Genomic DNA, 8,696 nt, shown 5'->3' on the forward strand with positions numbered 1-8,696 from the left:
CCCGTGGCTCCGGGTGGGGTATGGTGCAGGGGTAGGGACACCCCTCTTCAAACTTTGCCAGCAGTGGCCCCAGCTGCACGCCTGCGAGCATGCGTTGAGGAGCAGTGGGAGGGTGATTTAGGCCAAAAGAATTAAGTTGCAAAAGGATGCTGGGTGCATTAAAATTTGCAATCCGTCACTGCCCAGGGGAAAAGGAGGTGGGTGGTGTGGAGATCTGTTGCAGCCCCCTCTCTTCCCCAAAGGGGGGACGGGCCAGGAGGCCGAGTCGGGGCACCAGGTGGACGCGGATTCGGGCCACCTGTCTCTTTAAGAAAGTTGCGCCCGCGCGGATAGGCGCGGCGCGTGGCCGGAGGGAGCCCTCGGAGCCGGGAGCGCTCGCGCCGGGTGCCTCCACCTGCTGGGACCGCTGGGGGTTGGGAGGGGGGAGTGGGCCGGGCGCGGCGGCCGGGCGCGGGGCGTTTCGGGTCTGCGCGCCGCGCCCCCCTGTCCCGCGTGGAGGGTGAGTCGGCCCGGAGCGAGCGCGGCTGGGCCAGCGGCTGTGGTAGAGGCTGCGATGCTCGGGGTCCCGCGCGGCCAGCGGAGCGCAGCCGAGCCGTTGGGAGCCGCGGCCCGCCGGTGCGCCCGCGCTCCCGCCTTCCCCGCCGCCCGGCCCGCGCCGCCGGCTGCCCCGCCCCGCGCCCGCCGCGGGAAAGGTGGCGCGGACCGCGGGCGGCGGCGGGGTCGAGCGCGGACAAAGGTCTCCCCAGACGCCTTAGAAGTGGGGCTTGAGTTAGTTTGATCCCCCGAAAAAGCTTGCATTTTCGACTCCCTCCCTCTTGAGCCTCTATTGGAATAGTTTGAAATAACAACAGCAGTAATAGTCACAGTCATCCTTTATTTGCTTATTTCTGCCGCCTCGTTTATCCTTCACACCATCCCCTTAGGGGAGAGGATGGTCCCCTTTTGGCACAGAGGGAAACTGAAGCTCTGGGCGGTAATGAGTGGACAAGGGCGCACGGGCAGAGTGGGGATTCGAACTAGGCCACGGCGACTCCACAGCCTCTGCCCCTGCGTGTGGATATTCGACTCAAATCTGCGCCTCTGGCCGAGTCAGGCCGGGCATCCAGTTCTTCTTGGGTTTCTCCAGGCTGTCCTCACGTTGTTTATTTATCCCGTAGCGGGCAGGGGAACCGCGTCTCCGCACCTGTGGTTGGGAAGCCTTTCCGACCTACTGTTTACTTTCAAGAAGGAGCCGGGACTGCCTAGGCTGAGTGTACAGTACCTGGATTTCATTTTTCACTCAGGTGGGCTGTGACCTTGGCGTTGCTCCATGTCCCGAATGGTTTTCTTGTAGCACCTGGGCACCCTTGCTCCTTTCTTCTCTGCCAGAAGTAAATAGATCAGCTTGCAGTCTCTAGGGGGGAAAATGTAATTTACAGATGTTAGTTAAGGTCATGGTCATGGTCATGAAACGTCTCAGTTTTCATCTCTCTGCGACCTGCATATATTGAAAATGTATTTTGACCGGTTCTAGTTTACATTGTAGTAATGTAGTTTACTACGTCACTAATGTAGCAATGTAGTTTACATTGCTTTGAATGTCCCCGAATGACCTCCAATTAATTCAGAGGTTAAGTTGTAAGCATTCAAAGCATTTGGGTTTATTTCTGTTAATCCTTAATGGAGTTGTCAGTAAATAGTGTGGGAGGGGTGGGGGGTTGACGTGACAACCTCCTTTTGAAGTAGCAGTCCTTTTCATCCAGGTATAATTTTATATCTTTAGAGTGGTTTGGAAAGAAAGTCTCCCTTCTGAAGCCTGGTGGAGTCAGTAAAGCTTTTAAAATAAAAGGCAGACTCATGCACTATGGAGAAAAAAGAGCAAAGACCTTTCACTAAAATAAAACATTTTTTAAAAATAGAGGTTCAGTTTGTCCTGGGCAGTCCTCAAAACCCCCTTTTTTTCCTTAGGAACTTGGCCTCTCTGCAGGGATTTTTGGTTAGCAAGTGTATCATTTCCCTAAAGAGTTGAGCTTTTGAGTTCTTTGCTTCAGGGTTGGTTGGTGACAATATTGCCACTCAAACGCCTACTGTTAGAGTTATTCAGAAAACCCAGGTAACTTAGCAGAAATCCTTTTTTTGTTAGGTTAATGTATTTTCCCTTTTATAAATGTATGGTATTTCTCAAGCCTGCTGAATTATAAGAGTCACCTGGGGTGAAATTAGAACCATAAAAGGGAAGAGCTGAGGAATTCTTGTTTTGTAACGAGTCTCCGGCGATTCTCTGATTGAATAAATATGGGCGCCTGTACCAGGTGATCTTACTGAATTACATAAAGATGGCCAATACTACCCTTGTTTCTTTTTTAAATGAAAGAATGTGAAATTCACCTGTTTCCATGGCTATATAGCACCTTATCATTTGCTTCTGGCTACGGAGAGCCTCAGGTCTATTCTGATTTTGCAAATGGATCTGCTTCCCTGCTAGCAAGATTTCCAAAAGCCTCAACAGTTCCTCAGTCCTCTGGTTATAAAGGAAGTGCAGAAAGGAGCAAAAACAATAGGTATATGGCTTTTCTGCTTGCTCTCTGGTTTGATGTAGCAGAGAATGTTCCAACTTGGGCTGGTTATTTCTGAAGTTTTGGGAGTTAAGCAGTAGATTATTTGCCTGGTCTGTTCAGAGCTAGGGTGCCCAAGGCTATGTAAGAAATGTTTGTTTGGGATGTTGTTGATGAGCTTAAAACCAACTCAGTCATAACTGGGAAGACCAGTTCATAGGCAGTGTGTAGGAACTGTGCTGCTATTGAAGGATTAAAAACTACTCACTCACTTAGCAAGTTTAAAGCAGGCTTTGTTTGACCAGAAAGCAGCTTGATATTATTATGACTCTTTCTTCTTTTTCCTAAGTTCTTGACCTTTCTTTGCTTTTTCTAATTTTCCGGTAGTGAGGGGGCAAAGGGCGCATGGTCAGGAACATATGATTTGTAGCAATAAATAATCACTTCTCTTTCTCCCACCCTGATTCACGGGCTGGTGTAGTGAACCACACAGGGCGTATCTTTGAAGCAGAAACGTCAAGGTGCTTTTTCACGAATGATTGTACTAGAACAACCCGTCTAGGCCACAGCGCCCTGGACTGTGTCTGGCACGCAGTAGACTTACAGGCTTAAAAAAAATTTTTTTTTTTTGCTTGGTCAATTGCAAAATCTAGTCAGGTGGCATTTTCTCATAAGAAAGTTCTCAACAGAAAGCTTACCCAGTATTCACTCCCCAAGGTTGATGCTGCCTCTAAAAGTAACTTCTGCTTCTGATTTCCTAAGATGTCGGTTCCATGGCGCTGTGAAGCCCCTGTTTGATGTCTAAACACAGCTTCTGCAGATGGGAGGACAGAATGGGTTTTTTCTGTGGGAGATCATGAAAGTACGCGGGCCGTTGATCTCTTTTGCTCTTGTTAGCATGACTGATACGTGTATTATGGTTCTTTGGGAGTGCGCCTGTAGAGGATAATGCCACTTATAATTGTTGGCATACGTCTTATTTAATAGAAGGATGCTAAACCCTTGGAGGTTTCCAGGAAGGGAGTACTCTAAGGTTTTTATATCTTGATGGTACCCTATTGCTTCCGCTAGTTCAATCACTGCCCTGTCCTACTCTTCAGAAAGGTGGTTGGTAGCTAATAAATTCAGCCTTTTATGGAGCGGGACCCTTGAATGTGCTCCAAGCAGGTTGTTGGAGCTTTGTCCTCCCCTTTATAATAACTTAATTTAGTTGTTGTTTTGGCAGTGTCTAGGCATTCCTTTTATTAATTTTTTTTCTTTTGAGAATTTGAGTGTTGAAAGAATAAAACCCAGAGGGTTTTTTTTCTGCGACTTCCCCAAAGCCAAATTGAGATCACTGGGTTGTAGGTTCCAGGGCTTATTTTAACCCGGATAAGGAAAAACTTGCTAACACTAAGAGCAGTCCCAGGCTGGCCTGTCTCCTCTGATGGTAGAAAGTGCCCTTGACCCAGCTGCTGATGCAAAGGTTAAGAAGAGGTGAAGGGGGATTCACAAACCAGAGACAAGTCGGATTAGAGCTCTGAGGCTCACCCAGTGCCGAAATTCCATGGAGTTCTACACCTCATCCTAGAATGTCAGTGCCAAGTCCATGTACACAAGTAGCAATTTTTCTGTTGAACATGGACAAGCAAGTTTCTGTTGTTTTAACAAATTTAATTACAGCTAATCGTGATAATTCAGAGTAAAAAAATAAAATGCCTTAAAAAAACCCTTAAAATCCGGTATCAATTTCAATGTATGTATCTGGGCAATGACCACATTGAAACTATTGGCCTGTTTTTCTATTTGGCTTCAGTTTAAAAACACAAAGACTTAAAAAAAAAAAAAAACCCAAAGACTTTAGAGATTAAAACAGGCTCCTAGAATAAAAATATTTTAAAAAGCTGGGTGATCTTGGCTACCTACATTGTTATAATGCTCCTTGATGTAACGCTCATTTATCCGGCCCTGAAAAACTATGAGATACTTCTTGAATAAAAAAAGACATATCTAATTGTTTGGCATAATCTTGACCTGAAGCATATTTTATTTTTGGAAAGTAAATAATCACAGACATCTTAACATGGCAATTCCATATGAATTAGAAGATTTAGAATCACCCACTCCCTGCAGACTCTAAATGTGATGACAGCACCCTAGGAGGGGGACTTTGTAATGGCTCAGCTGTGAGGCCAACCCGGGTTCAAGTCTCAGTGCTGCCCCTCCCTTCTGAGTAGTTTTGGGGTGAGTTATTCCCGTAATTTTGTTGCCCCATTTTGAAAAAACAGCACCCCTCTGTCAGGGCTGTGTGAGGCGTGGAAATAGCGCCTGATGTATAGGAGATGCTCAGCCAGTGACGGGCTTGTGTTTCCAGGTGAGTTTGTATTCCTAAATGTTCTTAATTGTTCTGTAGCTAGATTCTGCTGGAGCAAATAAGGAATCAACTGAGTCACTCTGGGAAGCTCTCAACCTTTCAAATCAATAGTCTGGATTTACTACAGTTCTCTCGTGCTCTGAAAGGTTGGACAGCCTTTTTCTGGCATCCAGGGAGACATTAGATTAGGCTCCCTCAAGATAATGCTGTTTTAGGTACGAAAAAAATATCCAAGATCGTTATCTCCTGCCCCAATCCGTACTTTTACCCGATCTAAGCCCTTTCTTTCATTTATCCACCAGGAATTCCCATTCAGCAATCAGCATGTGGGGAAGGCTCTTGCCTCTGAATTCTATAATTGATTTAATCTGGCCACTTTGCGTACTTTGTTGTGTGTGTATATGTATATTCTCATTGTATATTGCTGCAGCCTCTAGATCTATATTATGGGTGCGATAAATATACCATTCCACATCTAATCAGAGTCTACATTATTAGACAGAACTGTGACGATCGCTATTCTGTATTCTGTTTTCTTTGTATGTCTTTTTCTATTGGTTTCTAGCAGGCATCCTTAACCAGGGGTCTGCAGGCCACACGCAGCCACAGACAGGCTTTGTTTGGGTCATGGGCTTTCTTTTTAAAAACTTGAATTAGAAGCCAGCATTTTAAAATCCTTCAAGCTGTGATTTCCAGCTTTTCTTGAAAAATCTGAAAAGTTGGCCGTGCTAGGCCCACAATCCCAGGAGGGAGCCCTCGGCTCGGATGGCTCAGACTGAATGCCGCTGCCGAACCCCCCACCCCCCCACCCCCGTTAGAGGGAGGGTCACGTGCTTTCCAGTTTGCCACAGGCTCCACTACTCCTTATCGCCCAACCCCAAGGCCAGGGTCTTTGCCGTTGGTCTCTGACCATGTTTTTCTTGGATCTTTGTTTTCTTAATGAAGACAAAAGTAAAATGGTTTTTGTGCCCGTGATGCTGTCAGAACCTCAGAAAGATGGTCAGTAGCTAATAAAAAAAAAATAAGGTATCCTTTCTGGAAAACTGATTCTGCATGATGATGTGCTAAGTGCTTTGTACATCTTTCTTGGTCCTCACAATGGTGTGTGTGTCGGGGGGGTGCGATTGCACCCATATGAGACAGGAGGAAATAACTCTGATTTGGCTCACTTTAGCTATTCTACCTGACCGTGTCAGGGGTTGGGGAAGAAGTGGTAGCGGGACCCCACCCTCCTACACTTCTGCCCTGAGTGGTTTCTAATGGGCAGGCCCTTTTAGGCATCTTTTTGAATGATGCATGGCTTGGGACAAGGCACATCCCACTGAGAGGGTTGTAGCTACACCCCAGGGAATTGCTGGTCACCACACAGGTCCCATAGGTGTCATACATTTAGTTTATGGGGTAGATTATAATAAAAATGAAGTTGAGCGGACTTTGTAACTGCTGAAGTGGTTCCAGCATCTCAGCCATCTGATCCATAAAAGGGAAAATTTGAACCCACCCTAAAAAGTTCAGGAAAATAAAATTGCTGTATGCGTTTCAATCTAGTGGGAAGGCTTCATTCTTAGTAAAGTATGCAAAACTGTCTCAATGTTTGGTATCCTGGCTGTGGTTAGATTTTATTCCAAATAATATACTATTTTGGACAGTATATTTTGAAATTCGCAGCGTTAAAACTTTTGACTGGAGTAACACCTTTTGTGTAGCAAACCAAGACGTGAAAAAGAATATTCTCTGCACACTTCAAGCCAGCTCTTTTTAATATCACAGACTGGTTTTGGAGGCTCCTCATTTGTCTACAAAAAGCTTTTAACAGTTATTTGCTCAATAGAGAATCCAAACTTGGATTTTTTACTGTAAGTTTCTTTTTTCTGCAAACACCAGACAACCCTGAGTGGTTTTTAAAGACTGCTCAGAGAATTCTCTTACTTTTATCACTACTGCACGTTCAGATCCTGTTCACCAGGAATAAAAAAGCAGTGTGTTCCCTTACTTAAAACCCCTTCCCAAGGTTCTGGGCTGGGTTGTTTTGTTGTTTTTTCATACCTCTATTTGTGTCTGAAGAGAAGGGAATGTAAAACAGTAGCACACAAACTTTTTGCTTTTTATTGCAAGGTAACAATCCTGGCTGTTTGTTTTAGAAATGGTAATGTTGTATCATTGTAACAAATTATACTTAAAAATCATTTAGTGTGAAATTTCAGATTAATCCCATAGGGACAGGATATTAACAATCACCCAGCCCTTTGGAACATACAGATGGTGAATCTGGGATTTACAATAGGAACAATCGCTGATTACATGCATGGGTGTAACGGACAAAAAGACCTCCACAACTTCAGCCTGGAGAAATGCGGTGGAGGTCCTAGCGCCTGACTTGTTTGAGATGCTCAGTCCCTAAGGATGCCTGCGTTTCATCACCTAGCCTGTGCCATATTCTGCAGTGCCTTCTGTGTGTTCTGAAACCTACCAAGTGCCTATGCAGAAGCATCCTCTCAGTGTGCTTAGCTTTAACTCTTGTAAATTCCACGAGAATTCCTGTAAAGAGCAACTTCATAGTGGGACATGCAGTGGGAATTTGGCAGATGTGCCCAGCCCAGAGAGCTGATTATCAAAACCAATACCTGCTATTCACTAATTGCGGGGAAGAAAGTCATCCTGTGCTGCATGGACTGGGGACTAGGGAGGGGTCTCTGCTTCAGAAATTAATCTGCACCAGAAATGAAAAGGACTCCTAAAGATTGATACAATGCCCCTGATTTTGAAACTGTCAGTCCGCAGAGCCACAGACTGAAAACCCCTTGACATACTTAATGTTGAGAGTGAAAACGGCACCCTCGTACACACAGTCTTGAATCCAGACCATGTTACAGTAAGCGAGCAGCCAGTGTGTTCTTGGGACTCTGAACTAGGTAAGTAAGCCTGTTTTCTTTTTAAACTATTTGTACTCTTAAAATAACTGTTCACAACATTTTAAAATCAGAGCGTAGCCATTTCAGTGGTAATTAAGATTCATAGGCAATGTCTATATACAACCACATAAGTTCTCCCTCCAAATCTCTGGTTTGATTTCAGATGTAAAGGTGAGAAATAACTTTCCAATCAGGAGAATAAGTTGTCTCAGAAGAAAACCCAAAAGCCTGAATGCCTAAAAGAGTTTAAGGCAGTTCTCTTGGTTGTTTAGGATTTGTTTCTGAAAAACAAAGCAAAACCTTATATCCAGATGAACTGTTTATCCTAAGTACTGTTTCCAAACACCGTTTTGTTACAGAGCTCAAAACAAAAGTACGAGTGAACACTGTGTATGTCTGACTCCAGGAATTATCTTGCTTTTAGGCATGTGCACCCCACACGGGTTTTATTGCTTTTCCTGAACCCAGGGATTTGTGACAGAGATGGGCCAGCTGAGTGATAATGACCATGTCCTCTATTGGACCAATTAATTACCCTCCTAGAAGGGTTTGGCAGCCCCATCTTGAGGGGACGCCTGTAAGCTTCTCAGGATTATTCTAGAGCCAGCGTGGCAACTGGCTCTTAGCTCAGCTCTGTTTCTCAGGCGCTGGGGTGGATAGGACCTTGTTCAGAATGATCAATGTGGCCCTTATTGTCATAAGTATCAATGATATCAGTAACATTGAGGCAAGACTCATTCCTTGGAAAAAGCCTATCAGGTTTGAAACATGTTAAAGTATCAAGTGCAGGATACATAGTTGTTGATATACTGTTTAGAAAAGCGAGGGATGGCCAGAACAAACAAAAAAGTTGGAGGATAACCTACAGTGTAAAATAAATATCCATGAGCATGTACC

This window comes from Orcinus orca, chromosome 15 (genome assembly GCF_937001465.1).
Source record: "Orcinus orca chromosome 15, mOrcOrc1.1, whole genome shotgun sequence".
NCBI lineage: Eukaryota > Metazoa > Chordata > Mammalia > Artiodactyla > Delphinidae > Orcinus > Orcinus orca.